The sequence below is a fragment of the Natrix helvetica genome (assembly GCF_964273705.1).
Source record: "Natrix helvetica genome assembly, chromosome: 4".
NCBI lineage: Eukaryota > Metazoa > Chordata > Lepidosauria > Squamata > Natricidae > Natrix > Natrix helvetica.
In genome coordinates, this window is record NC_138550.1 from 97,549,637 (window position 1) to 97,565,690 (window position 16,054).

The 16,054-nt window shown below is 46.5% G+C and overlaps 1 protein-coding gene across 14 annotated transcripts in view; it reads right to left on the minus strand.

The window, feature by feature from the left end:
- Positions 1-16,054, minus strand: part of RREB1 (ras responsive element binding protein 1) — a 190,858-nt gene that overhangs the window by 131,541 nt on the left and 43,263 nt on the right. Inside the window, exon 1 of one of the 14 annotated variants that reach the window (XM_081951883.1) lies at positions 13,749-13,821. The exons of the other annotated variants lie outside the window; for them this stretch is intronic. The gene's annotated coding sequence lies outside the window, so the exon portion shown is untranslated. Of the gene's footprint in view, positions 1-13,748; positions 13,822-16,054 lie in introns of those variants that run through there. 14 annotated transcript variants of the gene reach the window in all.

A 16,054-nucleotide genomic window follows, 5' to 3' on the forward strand; every position in this document is an offset into this window, starting at 1 on the left:
CCTTGGAGGTGTTCTAGTCCAACCCTCTGCCTAGGCAGGAAACCCTATACCATTTCAGACAAATGGCTATCCAACATCTTCTTAAAGACTTCCAGTGTTGGGGCATTCACAACGTCTGGAGGCAAGCTGTTCCACTGATTGCGTATGTATGTATGTATGTATGTATGTATGTATGTATGTATGTATGCATGCATGCATGCATGCATGCGTATGTGTGTGTATATATATATATAAATATACACTAACCAGTATATATTGAATTCTTATTTTCCGCTTGGTCTATTTTGGAATAATGGGAGGTGTATCTGTAATTGAATATTTAGGACATTTGGCTTATATATATTATAATGTGTGTGTGTGTGTGTGTGTGTGTGGTATTTGTGCTGATAAATAAATAAAGGAAGACTAGTCTAGTCTCCCTTTATTTATTTATCAGCACAAATACAACACAAATATAAAAAGGCAACATTAAAAATAAAAATATGGGTTTCTGTCTAGTCCACAAATGCTGATTTATATCTATCATAAGCCAAATGTCTTAAATATTCAATTGTAGATATATGTCCCCTTATTCCAAAATAAGGGGGAAATGAGAATTCAATATCTAGCACATAGACAGATAGTTTGTTTTATATAATATGAATAGTCCTAATAGAGCTTATAAAATCATTAAACAATCCCCTTACTTAGCAACAGAAATTCTGGTCCCAATTGTTGACATACAGTACGTTGAGGACTTCCTGTACCTAAACACAGAATAATGCTAAACCAGGGTTGTCAAACTGGATTTCTTTGAGGACCGGATCAACATTGTAGTTCTCCTCTGCGGGCTGTGGGGGGGGGGAAGGGGCGGGAAGCGGGGGAGGGAGAAGGGACAAATGCCTCCTGCAGCACCTGCCAGCCAAAACGGGCGGGTTTTGGCTGGCAGAGTGCTGCATGAAGCCGTGCGGGACTGAAAACGGGCCGTGGGGGCCCCACACGTGGCCCATACCTGGCCCGTTTTGGCTGATAGAGACATAGCTGGCTGGTCATTTGATATTTCCAGGCCAGTCCTGTAGGCTAGTTTTAAGCACTCCGCAGGCCAAATCTGGCCCATGGGCCTTGGGTTTGACACCCCTTTGTTAAACCATTTGATAGGCCACCAAATCCCAAAACTGGTTACAAGGGAAAGCATACACAAATACTATGAAACATTAGAGAAAAACAGACTGGACTTAATCAGTTGGAAAGCAGCTCACCAATGCTGTTCTGTAAGACATTTGCCCTGAAAGTGTTCATCATTAGGAATGACCATTGTCTTACCTGAAGGGTCGTTTTCAGGGCGCTGCGATGGAGAGTCCATCGCAGCGCCCTGGAAAACATAAAGATCACAGCAATAGCAAAAACTGCAGCTTCCAGGTTGAATAAAGCAGAATGCTAACCATTTTCCTACAGCAATAGAGCCAATTCTCCCCAAATATCAGTCACTCCTTCTATTCACACACACCTGTTTCAGGTCAAGAACCATGCAGGGAAACTACAGGCTTCATTGTCGAACAGTCAGTCAAATGATGGAAGCTCAGACATTCACATCCACTGCTATCAAGAGTAAAAGAACATACATGTGAACTAACCAAAAGCAAAAGCAGTTAGCTGCCAGATATTGGAGTATATATTAAGAAAGAAAAAAGAGGAGGAAGGAAGATCTTAAAAGGTATGGTGTTAGACACTCTAGCCACCGAAGGATCTCCTGTCAGATGTGTGATTTTACTGAAACCAGCCTGAAATTCAAGTTCTAGCACCCTGTTTCTCTTAAAATAAGACCTCCCCGGATAATAAGCCCAATCGGGCTTTTGAGTGCATGCGCTAAAATAAGCCCTCCCTGAAAATATTGCAACACAGCAGCAGCCGTGAGATGACTACGCTCGCCGCCTTCTGCACCTCAAAAATAATAAGACCTCCCCGGAAATAAGGTCAAGTGCTTATTTCGGGGGTGAAAAGAAAATAAGACCCTGTCCTATTTTTGGGGAAACACGGTAATTAAGCAGAGCACTGCAGACATCAAAAAAGACAGTGTGTCTTCTTTACCTGCCGTAAAACCATGGCAAGTGAACATATAGCCCCCAGTGTATTTTTATTGAGCATATAGCCCCCAGTGTATTTTTATGTATACACAAACACAACTGTGTGTATGCACTTCTAGACGAGTACCTGGCAGCTGGACACTGTAGCAAACCAAAACTCGGAATATATATGGTGTGTTTACTAAACCATCTAGTATCAACAGATTGCAAAAGATGGACAAAAAAGCACTTCAGGCAAGATGCTCTGTCTGCTTTTTCCATGGCTGCCCTTATCTTTTGGAATACCTTCCCACAGGTGATCTGGCAGGCCCCCAACCCTTCTAGCCTTTTAGAGCCCACATCAAGACCCAGGTGCTGGGACAAGGTGAGGATATTTAGAGTTGGTTGAGGGACATCTTAAGGCAGAGGTCTTCAAACTTGGCATCTTTTAAGACTTGTGGACTTTAACTCCCAGAATTCTCCAGCCAGCTGCTGGCTGGAGAATTCTGGGAGTTGAAGTCCACAAGTCTTAAAGTTGCCAAGTTTGGGGACCCCTGTCCTAAGGAGAGAACTGAAGTACCGTGTTTTTTTTGTTTCTCGCTGTTATGGTTCATGATTTTATACAGGTAGTCCTCGACTTACAACAGTTCATTTAATGACCGCTCAAAATTAGTGCGGCACTGAAAAAGTGACATGACCATTTTCTTCACTTATGACTGTTGCAGCATCCCCATGGTTACATGATTTACATTTACATATGCTTGACAGTTGGTTCAGATTTATGATCATTGCAGTGTCCCAAGGTCATGTAGTCATCTTTTGCGACCTTCCGACAAGCAAAGTCAATGGGGAATTACTTAACAACTCTGTTACTAATTTAGCAACTGTAGTGATTCACTTAACAAACGTGGCAAGAAAAGTCGTAAAACGGGACACAACTCACTACTGAGTTATGCATGCAATTTCTCACTTAGCAATGTAAAATCTGGGCTCAATTGTGGTCATAAGTCAAGGACTATCTGTATTTATAGTATTGGCTTAATTGTTGTGAGCCGTTCAGAGTTGTGTTTAAGATGAGCAGCCAGCCATACAAATCTTCAAACTAAATGAAATAAAATAAACTCGACTCCCCGGAATTGGTCACAAATTCTTCCTCGGTATGCATGCATTGATACAAGATGTGAATCGTCAATAACTGAAAAGCTTCCTTGAAGTTGGCAGCTTTTTTTTCAACTATTAAAATACATTTATAGCAACATGTGAAACCCTCAGCAGTGTTAGCTGTAACCCTGCATGCCATTTTTTCCCTCCTCTCTACATAAGTCACAAGACAATTTCAACAGAGGGCAAGAACACAAGGCACTGAATTTCCTCAAGGAACTGCTGGGAGCAGCAAAGAAGACTGCTGATCTTCGCCCACCCCAAGTGCAAGCAAGGATAGACTTCATAAGACCATTTGAAAGAAAATTTGGGGAGGGGTATCGAAAGAAGTACCGTAGGAATTTTTTTTTTTAGTGAAGATGCCTCAAAGCACAGAGAACTAACTCATAACTGGATTTAGAGTCTTGTCTAACCTGTTTTGTGGTATGTACTGTTTAACTGTATGTGTTTTTTTCCCTCGCTCCCTCCCTCTCTTCTCATTTCTTGGCAAGATCACAGCCCCTTTCCTTCCTCTCTTCCACATATTAACACAACACAGGCCTCTGAGAAGGCGACACTTTAAAAGAATCACCACACTAAGTATATCAACCTGGCAAGGCGTGCATTATCAACACCCAGCATCTGTATTTTCAGCATTGAATTACTCAACCCTTCTCTTGTCGTTTTAGTTAGTTTAGAGTTTTAGTTAAAACCTCTTTGGTGCCTTCTCCAGGAAAAAAAAAAAAGGGGGGGGGGGAATATTGCTTCACAGAAGCATTAATATCTTATGTATTATATGGACTCAGTCCGACTTATTCAATGCAGCTCCTATATTCCTTTCACTGATCCCTATCTTAATCACTCATACCAAACCAAAACAAGAGTGTGGCTTGTGCTCCACTCAGTTTTCTGATTCCTTCAAGATTTAGATGGATCGACACCTGTCACTCCAAATCAAGGCAAAAAGAAAAAGAAAAGGCAAGGAAGTCAGTAAGAGCCAGTGGGTTCTCCAGGCAAATACTTCTTAGGCTCTTCCAGGAAATGGACTTTCTACTTGGAAATCAAGAGGTTCTATGCAAATAAAATATGCGGGATATATACCCTCAGAGGTGGAAAGGAAGAAGTGTGTCTGGGAACTTATAGGACCGTGATGGCAAACTTTTGGCACATGTGCCACAGTTGGCACGTGGCGCCCTCTGTGGGCACATAATCCATCACCCAGCTCAGCTCCACCATGCATATGCGCACGCCTCCCGCCAGCCAGCTAATTTTTGGGTCTCTGCTGCGCAGGGGGGGGTGCATGCAGTGCGCCCCAACGCGATCCGTTTTTCAGAAGGCTTCAGGAAGACCTGCTAGGCCCAAAATGGGGCATGGGGGGGTCGCTCACATATGCGGAGGGAGTGCGGGGGGAGGTCACATGCATGCATGGGGGGTGGGGGAGTGCGGGGGGGGGTCATGTGTGCATGTGCAGGGGGGCAGGGCACATTGTGTTATGAGTGTGGGGACGCGGGGAGAAAAAGGTTAGTCATCCCTGTTATAGGAGGTACAGCAAAAGATCTTTAATCTCAGTAGGCCAATGTCATCATTTTCAGTTCTTAAATATATTACAGTCTTAACTCAGGATTCTCTTCCCCCAATAGGCAGAGGGGAAAAAATAAAGTCTCACAGATAACACACATGTATGCACTGATACATACACACAAACACACATTATTGTTTGTGAAGCTTTTTAATTTAGGAAAAAAGAACCCGACTTGTATAATTCCCTAAAAACCAGAGAAAAATTATACAGAGGACATCCCACAGGCTAATAGTTTAAGACTGTGAATGTAAACTATTTTAATCAGTGTTATATTTTAAGACGGGTGAATGGACAATATAATGACTTCCAGATACTGCTTACCCCTGCCAGCAGTTTGTGGGGAGAGCTGATAGAAGTTGTATAGATAGAGATTTATCTGAGAGGTGCCTGAGCCTACAAATTTTGAGAAAGCAGGCTGGGTTCTCTGCAATGTTCATTCTGCCAAACATAGACTGGTCCTCTATTTGAACTGGCTAGTTAAGGCAACCATAGATAGGACAAGAATCTGAATCTAGATCAATGCCACCATGAGAGAAGGAAAGGTTTTGGTTACCTCAAAGCAGTGGTGGGTTACGACCGGTACTCCCCGGTACGGGCGTACCAGTGCCTCTGGAAGCACCAGGTACCGTTCCGATACATGCTCCAGAGGGCCCACCCGCCCACCTGCCATCCTTACCTGTATTTAAGCTCTTCGAGCTTCTGCACACGCGCACGGAGCGTACGGCGCCTGCGCGACGCTCCACCGAGCAACTGGAGCGTCATTGAGGTGTTGCAGAGCATTGCAGACTGTAAGTACGCATGCACGCACTGCGTACATTCATGTGGTGGATGCCGGGCCCCGTTGCACCGTACCGGTTGCAACGGGATCCAGAACCCACCACTGCCTCAAAGAGATACTAGTCTGTCACCTCTCAAGAGGCAAGTGTTGGATCCAATTTTACTGGATAACTACCAACCTAATTCTAAACTCACCTTTGTCACAGCAACAACTGCGGTTGTACAGGTAGTCCTCAACTTACAACAGTTCATTTAGTGACTGTTTAAAGTTACAACAGCCCTGTAAAAAGTGAGCTATGACCATTTTTCACACTTACGAATCTTGCAGCATATCCCCATGATCACATTATCAAGGTTCGGTTGAATTCAGTGGCAAGTGGTTCATATGTATGATGGTTACAGTGTCCCAGGATCATGTGACCCTTTGTGACCTTCTGACAAATGAAGTCAATAGGGAATCCAGATTCATTTAACAACCATGTTACTAATTTAATAAACACAATGATTCACTTAACAACTGTGGCAAAAAAAAGCCATAAAATTTGGCAAAACTCACTTAAGAAATGTTTCACTTAGCAACATAAATTTTGGACTCAATTGTGGTCATAACTCAAGGACTACCATGTACTTAAAACACCTTTATAGTAATTTTCAGATGTGCAAATGAGCAATCCTCCCTAACTTGTCAACATTTCGTCACTAACTCAGAATTGCGGGAAATGAAAAATCATGGTATAAAGTCTCCTTAGTGAACTGCTTTATGTTTTCCCCCACCAGTGTTCTTAAGCTAAAGCGAGTACGATATTAGAACCATGCTTAAGAACAGGTTCAGTGAAATAATACAGACATTTAAAAGGAGGCGGAGCTTCCGGTAATGGCGATCGCCTCCTGAGCTCCTGAGCTCCGGGAGACGCCGCGGAGCTCCAGCGGGGCAATGGGTGCTGTTTCCGGCCCTCGTTCCATCGGAGGGCCGAGAGTCGGACTTGTAGACCACCCAGGCTGGTTTTGGAGGTATTTTGGTCCGCCAGGGTGGTCGCAGTGGTCGAGGGGAGGCCACAGAAGATCGGCGTAAGGCAGGAAGAGGCAGGAAGAGGTTGGGGAGTGCGAGAAGGGAGGAATGGCGGCGGCGCAGCAGCGTTCGGCGTCTGGGCGTGCGTGCTGGCAGATGAGACAGAGGAGGCAGAGGAGACAAGTGGAGACGACAGAGCGGCCGGTAGAGAGGCGAGACAGCCGATTTGGAAAGGCTGAAAGAAGACCTGCTTGTATTTTTACTTGTAAAATGCCTCTGCCAAGGGCCTTGCAGAGGCTTTTCACCGAGGCTTCGTATCATCCTCTGTCGGCCCCTGGTGACTCCTGGAGGCCGGCACTGTTGGGAAGACGCAGGAAGACCAACGCACGGAATTTAGGAACGCTGGGTGAGCACTGGGTGAGCCTGGACTATTGGACCCTTCAGGTGGGAGCCAGGACAGAATGGGAGAAGATGGTGGTTATGGTGGTTGTGGGGCTTGGATCATCTGAGGCCTCTGGGAGATCTGGTCAAGAGCCCTGGACCGGGCCTATGACCATGGAGAGGCTGGAAGGCTGCCTGGGAGTATGGCTATCTGGATACCTGGGCCAAGACTGCCCCCCCACCCACCAAGGACCCTGAACCTCTGTTCCTGAGCTTATCCCCACCCAGGACCATCTAAGACTACGGAGGGTTTTCACTAACCTTATAGTCAGGGCTATCACCCATTTTTCTATCATTTTTACCATTATCGTCGCACCCGTCTAATCCCATTATTTGGACATTTGCTCCCCCCCACTCTTTACTGAAGAATTATCTAGGACAATGCCTCTCACCTCCCACATTGATTTATGGGACTAATGCCTTCAACCTTCCCCCCATACTGACTTATTCTTACCACCTACAGCACCTTAACCCCTATTGGAACTTTGATAATAACTTACTCGAGGCTAGATTTGCTCCGCCTGCGGGAGGCCCCTCTCTCGCAGGTTTGGCCCTTGGCTCTTTCAAGGGCCCGCCTCGAGGACGGGTTCGTGGACCCCGAGAGGTGCAGGAACCGGAAGCTAAGGGGATTTTTAGTAAAATGTTTTTTATCTTTTTTAGGGGGTTCCAGGGTGGGGGGGAGGGCTATTCAGACCGGGAGGAGAGCCAGTGCCGGACATATAGGTGAGTCCAGGAAGGACGGGGATGCGGTGGAGGGGGGGAATATAAAGGTCACTAAAGCAGAGGGTTGCCCTATTACAACGGTCGCGGGGAGGAGGGGATGCGAGGACAGGATAAGATCTCAAGGTCGGTTGGGAGACCGTGGCTGTTGGTTACGCCCGGTCGCTTGTACCAACCCCTGCAGTCTAGGTGGACAGGTCATACAGAGCCAGGGCCTGCGGCTGATGCTTTGTAACGCAAGGTCTGTCACCAACTAGGCCCCCCTCATTAATGAGTTGATCTCAGAGGGGGAGCTAGACCTTGCAGGGATAACGGAGACCTGGTTGGGCCACGAGGGTGGTTTACCCCTCGTGGAAATGTGCCCACCGGGTTTCCGTGCATTTCATCAGCCTCGGGCCCTGGGTAAGGGTGGAGGGGTGGCGGTGGTTATGCGGGAATGTTTAGAGCCGAGGGAGTTCACTGTTCCTCAGATACCCGGGTGTGAGTCCCTTGGTGTGAACTGGGGCCCAGGGAGGCAGTGGGGCTTGCTGATTGTATACTTGGCTCCTCGCTATGCATCAGCAGCCCTGCCCGAGCTCCTCGAGCTAATCTCAGCGACGGCAGTTGAGACTCCCACTTTTGGTCATGGGGGACTTTAACTTGCCGTCGATGGGAGCGGCTTCCGAGGTGGCCCGGGAGTTCATGGCTTCCATGACGGCCATGGACCTGACCCAATTAGTGCAGGGCCCCACTCACGAAGGGGGCCACACACTGGACCTCATTTTTGTATCTGAACAGTGGACGAGTGATCTGGGAATAGGGGATTTAGTCATCACGCCCCTGTCATGGTCAGACCACTCATCCCTCCGGCTGGACTTCCCTGGCGCTATCCCCCACCGCGAGGAGGCGGAACCAGACTCTATAAACTGGTACCGCCCCAGGCACCTGATGGAATCTGATAGATTCCAGACGGAGCTTGGGCCAATTCCTGTAGCCTTGTCCCGCTCCCGTTCCGAGGACCTAGTGACCGCCTGGAATAGGGCGACGACTGGGGCCTTGGACCGGGTTGCGCCTTTGCGACCTCTCCTGCGGCATCGACCCACCCGGGCTCCTAGGTTTACTGAGGAGCTTAGGGTGATGAAGCGCCACAGGAGACGTCTAGAGAGCAGGTGGAGGTCCTCACGCTCCGAATCTGACCGAACACAGGTAAGAGCCTATTTGCGGACTTACCTTGTGGCAATAAGAGCGGCCAAACGTAGACATTGTGCTGCTCTTATTGCGTCCGCGGATAACCGCCCTGCCGCCCTGTTTAGGGTGACTCGCTCCCTTCTATCGCAGAGGGTGCGGGAGACACCCTTACAGGGTAGAGCAGAGGAGTTTGGGGAATATCTTCAGGACAAAATCGATCAGATCCGGAGCGGGTGGACCTCCGTCAGTGGACCAGACGAGCCGCCAACAGCGAGTCTTGAGAGACCACTCTGGGAGGAGTTTGACTCTGTTGCCCCCGAGGATTTGGACAGGTTGCGTGGACGGCTGCGACCCACCACTTGTTTAACGGACCCGTGCCCCTCCTGGCTGGTACTGGCAGCCTGGGAGGTGACACGAGGCTGGCTCCTGGGCCTGGTGAGCGCATCATTGGGTGAGGGTTACTTACCAACCGCCTTGAAAGAGGCGGTGGTGAGACCCTTGCTCAAGAGGCCTTCACTCGACCCAATGGAGCTAGCTAACTATCGTCCAGTCTCCAACCTTCCCTTCGTGGCGAAGGTTGTTGAGAATGTGGTGGCGCAGCAGCTCCCGCGACACCTAGACGAATCCGATTATCTAGACCCACGCCAGTCCGGCTTCCGACCCGGGCACAGCACCGAGACAGCCTTGGTCGCGTTGGTCGATGATCTCTGGAGGGCCAGAGATAGGGGTTGCTCCTCTATCCTGGTCCTATTAGACCTCTCGGCGGCTTTTGATACCATCGACCATGGTATCCTATTGCGCCGGTTGGAGGGGATGGGAGTCGGAGGCACCGTTTTGCGGTGGTTCGGCTCCTACCTCTCTGACCGGAAGCAATGTGTGTTGACAGGGGGACAGAGGTCGTCCCTGAGGCCACTCACTTGTGGGGTGCCACAGGGGTCGGTCCTCTCGCCTCTCCTGTTCAACGCATATGTGAAGCCGCTGGGTGAGATCATCCGTGGTTTTGGGGTTGAATACCACCTCTACGCTGATGATACTCAGCTGTATATTTCAACCCCAAACCACCCCAACGAGGCTGTCGAAGTGATGTCCCGGTGTTTGGAGGCCGTCGGGGTCTGGATGGGGGACAACAGACTCAAACTCAACCCCTCCAAGACCGAGTGGCTGTGGTTGCCGGCACCTCGGTTCAGCCAGCTGACTCCATCGCTGGCCATAGGGGGCGAACAGTTGTCCCCTGTGGAGCGGGCGCGCAATTTGGGTGTCCTCCTTGATGCCCGGCTGTCAATGGAGGACCATGTGACAGCCGTGGCAAGGGGGGCATTCCACCAGGTTCGCCTGGTGCGCCAATTGCGCCCCCTACTGGACCGGAGTGCCCTGCGCACGGTCACTCATGCGCTGGTGACGTCTCGCCTGGACTACTGCAATGCTCTCTACATGGGGCTTCCCTTGGGACGCATCCGGAGACTGCAGCTGGTTCAGAACGCAGCCGCGCGGGTTATTATGGGAAGTACTCGTTACTCCCACGTAACACCTCTCCTGCGCGAGCTGCACTGGCTACCTGTAGCCTTTCGGGTGCGTTTCAAGGTATTGATTACCATCTTTAAAGCGCTCCATGGCAGAGGACCTAGTTATCTGCAGGATCGCATCCTACCACACACGTCCCTGCGACCTATCCGCTCACACAGGGAGGGGCTCCTCCTGGTGCCGTCTGCCAGGCAATACCAGCGGGCGACACCTAGGAGTAGATCCTTCTCTGTGATGGGCCCAACCCTCTGGAATGACCTCCCCCCAGACATTCGAACCACCACCGACCTCCGCTCCTTCCGGCAAAAGTTAAAGACTCACCTATTTCAATCAGCTGGCCTGGCACCGTCTTAGTTTTACCTCCCGGGATTTATTTATTTTAATTGGGTTTTAAGGGTTTATAGGCTTTTAACGTATTATATTTATTATTCGATTACAGTCTCATAACCTCCTTCACCAGTATTAATTTAATTGTTTATGTATGTATTTTAGAATGTATTTTAGTGACTGTACACCGCCCCGAGTCCTCTCCGGGAGAGGGGGCGGTCTATAAGTGTGAATAATAAAATAAAAATAAAATAAATTTCAGCACTTGTAGTGGCAGCCAAGCAATGAAGATTCATATATAAAGAATGACAACCTGGCCTCTTAGATTAGACAGCTCCATCTCTAATCTGAGGTAGGGCTTAGCAGATGCTTCACGTCAACCAATGTGTCTTACAGAGCAACCTCAGCAAATCGCCAAGTGATCATCTCTAGGTGTTTTTATTTAAGATGCCCGCAAATGCCCAGAATCCAGCCCACACAGCATCACCCTTGTCTGCTGAATGGCAGTTTTTAACCTTCGGAGCTGTATTTTTAAAGGATTATTTCAACTTCAGTTAGGTTTGCATTTGAAAGAATGCATGCAAATTTAAGAAAAAGAGATCTTTAAACAAACAAACAAAAAACCCCAACCCCAGCAGCCAACTATCCCAGACAAAATGGTGCTGTTGGGATACAAAAATCTGGTTTTCGCAAAGACCTTCTGCAGCTCAAACTGGTCCCAAACAGAGTGGGATGCAGCCTGTTATATTGAACAGTTGTGCTCCAGCAACAAATAGGGCATTCATGAAAACTGGAAGAGCTTCTGTTCTGAGGCTTTAAGTTCTCCAAATGAAACAATCCACTGCTGATGCTTTTATGAGGGAGTGTTAAAAAAAAAATAGACCAAGGGGTAGGGGTAAGACAGAAAGAGAGAGATGCCTCAGCTGCAGAAAATGTTATATGCAAAAGAAATACCAATTTAAAAAACCCACAGACACACAAGATGAATAAGAGCTACTGTTGCACACTGTCACCCATTACTGGCTTAGTTGGCAACGCAGGAAATGTTGCCCAAAGGCACAAAGCATAGCATAATAGATAATACATGGAAAGTTAGGGTGGGGGGGCTGCAGGGGCAGTGAGAGAAGGCTGGATCAAGATGGAATAAAGAAGGAAAGTCACGGTGGGGGAGGGAGGCAGGGCACACATTTTGTCTTTAAAGAAATGCAAGACTTTTAAAAGACCCCCTTCCCAAAACAGATTCCTAGTTTGATCAGCCAAATAAAACTACTTGATGTCAGTTTTAGTGCATTATTAGGTAGGCCTCGTCCATACCTATATCAAAAAGGAGATATCTGGTACAAATTAAATGCCACTGATTGCAGACATCCCTTATACATTTTTCACAGCTGTAACTATTACAGGTAGTCCTCGCCTTATGTCCATTTGTTTAACAAAGTTTTAAAGTTACAACAGCCTCGTAAAAAGTAAATATAACCATCCTAGAAGTTACAACCCCCCACAGTCAAGTGATTGCAATTTGGGTACTTGGCAGCCATCTTGCATTTACAATGATTTACAGCATCTTTAGTCATATGATTGCAATTTGTGGCCTCCCTATTGTGTCATAAGGTGAGAACTACCTGTAAAGTAAAGATAATTTATGCAAAATGCTCTATCTCAAACTACAGAAGCCCCACTCCACAATAGTGTACAGGCTACATCAGAAACAGGTGAGATATTTGTGAGTTTTGACCCATTTTATGAACTCTCTTGGCACAGTTGTTAAGTGAATCACTGCCATTGTTAAGTTAGTAATGTAGTTGTTAAGTGAATCTGGCCTCCTCATTGACTTTGCTTTGCAGAAGGGTACAAAAGATGATGCGCATGACCCCAGGACATTGCAACTGTCACAAATGTGAGTCAGTTGCCAAGCATCTGAATTTTGATGACATGACCATGGTGATGCTGCAATGGTCGTAAGTGAAAAAAACAGTCATAAGTCACTTTTTTTTCCCAGTGCCATTGTAACATTAAATGGTCACTAAATGAACTGTTGTTAAGTTCTAGGACTATTTGCAATTTAGTGTTCCCTGCATGAGGAAGATATACCAAAAAGATGCATATAACCGAGTGTTTCATTTTGCATATTTCAGTGGATCAATGGCATTTGAAACGTTATTAGAATTAATTATATTAATATAAGATATTAATATTTTTTCCTATCAGGTTGCATTTAGCTATTCAAACAATGGGCATTAAAAACTAATAGATTTATATTTCTCAAAATCACAAATATATCGTTCATATCCACACACACAATATTATTTGACTTTTCCGTTGTATTTAATACATCCTGCAATTTTAAATTGTTAGTGTTTTCTATACATCATGTAATTTTTTTTTACAAAATTTACAGCTAAAATCCCTCTTTTTAAAATGAACTGTTAGTTATGATGTTGTAACAAAAAAAACCTGTTTAAAAATATTAAGAGTCTAAAAAATAAAATTAAAACCCCAAAGTCACCCAAGAAAGCTTCCAGGGCTGACGGTGTATTAAAACCTGGATCTCCAGCTCCTTAGCACAAACATTTTAATCCCTACACCACATGGTCTCTCCTTGTTCTCTGTATGGCAAATATAGGGAGTGCATCTGGGAAGCAGCTGTTTGTCAAAGGTCTGTGTGTTTATTAGCAGAGGTGAAGCTTAAATCAGCTGCTTCCTTGTTCACAGACTATATTCTCTTTATCGTCTCTCTATGCTAGCTACCCAGGAGAAGTTTGCTGGGTATCAACATCTAATCTTCAACACTAGTATATGCACCCAAGAGGCCTCCCCTCTATCTGTGGTGCTGGCTGAGAAATTTCGGGAATCTTAAAAGTTCCCATGGTTGAGAAACCCTGAGCTAAAGCAACAGAAATCTATCCCCAAAAATAAAGCAATAGGCAATAGCACTTAGACTTATATACCGCTTCACAGCCCTCTAAGCCGTTTACAGAGTCAGCATATTGCCCCCAACAATCTGGGTTCTCATTTTACTGACCTCAGAAAGATAGAAGGCTCAGTCAACCTTCAGCAGAAGCCCAGAGTTCATGGGCCAGCCAGAAGTAGTATTTTATGTTAGCTAGGTGACAGAAGGAAAGAAAAAGGATCAACAAAATGGATTGCTGGAAGCCAGGATTTAGAAATGAAGATGCAATTGGTTAAAAGACACTTCTTTTCCATCTCAGCCAGATATGCTTAAGATGCCTAAGTGGTGCATTGTTTAGAATGCAGAATTAAGAGCTGTGGTGGCACAGTGGTTAGAATTCAGCATTGCAGGCTACTTCTACTGACTGCTGGCTGCCTGCAGTTTGGCAGTTCAAATCTCACCAGGCTCAAGGTTGACTCATCCTTCCATCCTTCCGAGGTGGGTAAAATGAGGACCCAGATTGTTGGGTACAATATGCTGACTCTGTAAACCCGTTTAGAGAGGGCTGTAAAGCATCATGACGTGGTATATAACTCTACTCTAAGGGCTATCACAGGGACCCAAAGAACAGCTTCCTCGGCAACTTTTAAGAAGCATTCAATGGTTGGGAAATGAGTCCTCAAAGTTTTAAAGGGTACTGTGCATCCTTTGAAATGTATTTATTTATCAAATTTCTACACCGCCCATCTCACCTAAGTGACTGTAAAAAGCAACAGAGTTAAAAACAGCATTCAACAGGTTGTTTATTTTGGTTTGCAAGAGTTAGTTATAAACTGAATTATAAAGGTTAAACGTTTTAAAAAGCAGAGGGGGGTGTCCTGAAGCCAAGTGTGGTTGCATGCCACACTCAGATCCCTCCCCCATGCCAGTTGGCAGGATATCTTGATGCTCTTCTGGAAGTCTGGGAATGGGGGGGGGGGGACTGCTTCACCTCGGGGGCAATTCCATAGGGCTGAGGCAAGAGAAGGGTTTCTTCCTAGATCCCACTAACTGAAATTCTTTAGGCAATGGGGGGGGGGGTGTGCTACACCAGCTCTGACGGTCTCAGCACCCAGTGTGCAAAAGGTGCAACTGCTCTATAATGAATGCAGCATCAGTTTAACACATTCTGCCCCAAATGATTCGCCAGTACAGTATAGCATATCATAACAGTCCAATCTGACTTATTTTTTCTTGTAAGGTTTTTATCCTGCCTTTTCTCCTTGAACGCAGCATTTGCTTAGGTAGGGTGTAAAGTAGGTTGAGTTGAGAAAAGGAATTGGGGGGGGGGAAGGTTGTTTCAAAATTGCCCAATGTCATATCTGACAGCAGGAAAGAACCTAGTTCTCTTTACTCATCATCCAACACAGTTCACCATCAAAAACTGGCTTATCGAAGTGCTTTGTGTATCAAAGCAGGCAGGTACGTAGTTGCAAGAATTGTGCTCTGCTGGGGAAACAGACCTGGCAGTTTTGAGCCTCAGCCCACTGGAAAAGCATGGAAAACTCTCAAGTGTGTGGCAGCTGCACTCTGTCTCACAACACCCTCCCCTCAAATGCTTCCATTTTGCAGCTGTCTTCCTGCAATGAGCAATCTTGTTCTTGTTCTTCCTTCCCATATCTAATCCTGACAGGCAAACAGAATGGGTGCACCTCATGATTAAGAGGACAGAGGAGCAGAACTTGCAAGACTTGCAAGGTGGACAATTGCAGCACCAGGAAGAACACCCTGTTCTTCAGCTCCAGGCACTGCTTCAGTACTCATCCTGCCGGGCAAATCCCAGGGGCCGTTGCTATTGCTGCCACTGGCACAGTTTAACCAGATGGCAACAGCACCAAGCAGAAATCCAGAGTGGTATAGAATGGCCAGCACACTAGTCTAGTTGTGTGGCCTAGGTATTCCTAATATATCACACACACATATGCAACTCCTGCTTAGTAGCCCACAAAGGTACAGGGATGATCCAAGTTTCTGAACTACCCAATGCAGAGTATGGCCTAAATCAGGAGTGTCAAACTTGATTTCACAGAACCGCATCAACGTTGTATTTGACCTCGGGAGGCAGGATGGGGTTAGCCAGCTCTACATAACTCTTGTCAGGGATGCCTGTGGTGGCCCGAGAGCTCTGCCAGTGAAAATGGGCTGTTTCCAGGGTAGCCCTGCAGATCAGATCTAAGCATCCCGCAGGCCTCCGGGCCTTGAGTTTGACACCCCTGGCTAAATGAAATCATGTCATTTACTTTTACTGGAAAGCTACTGAGAAACGGAAATGTTATTTATGTGTAAAACCAAAGTTTTCGCTGTTAACTTATCAATAAATCATGGTCACACTCAAAGATGGAGAACTTCACCCCATCCACTTTGAACTGTCACCTGAACTGCACAGTGCAGCTCTGCAG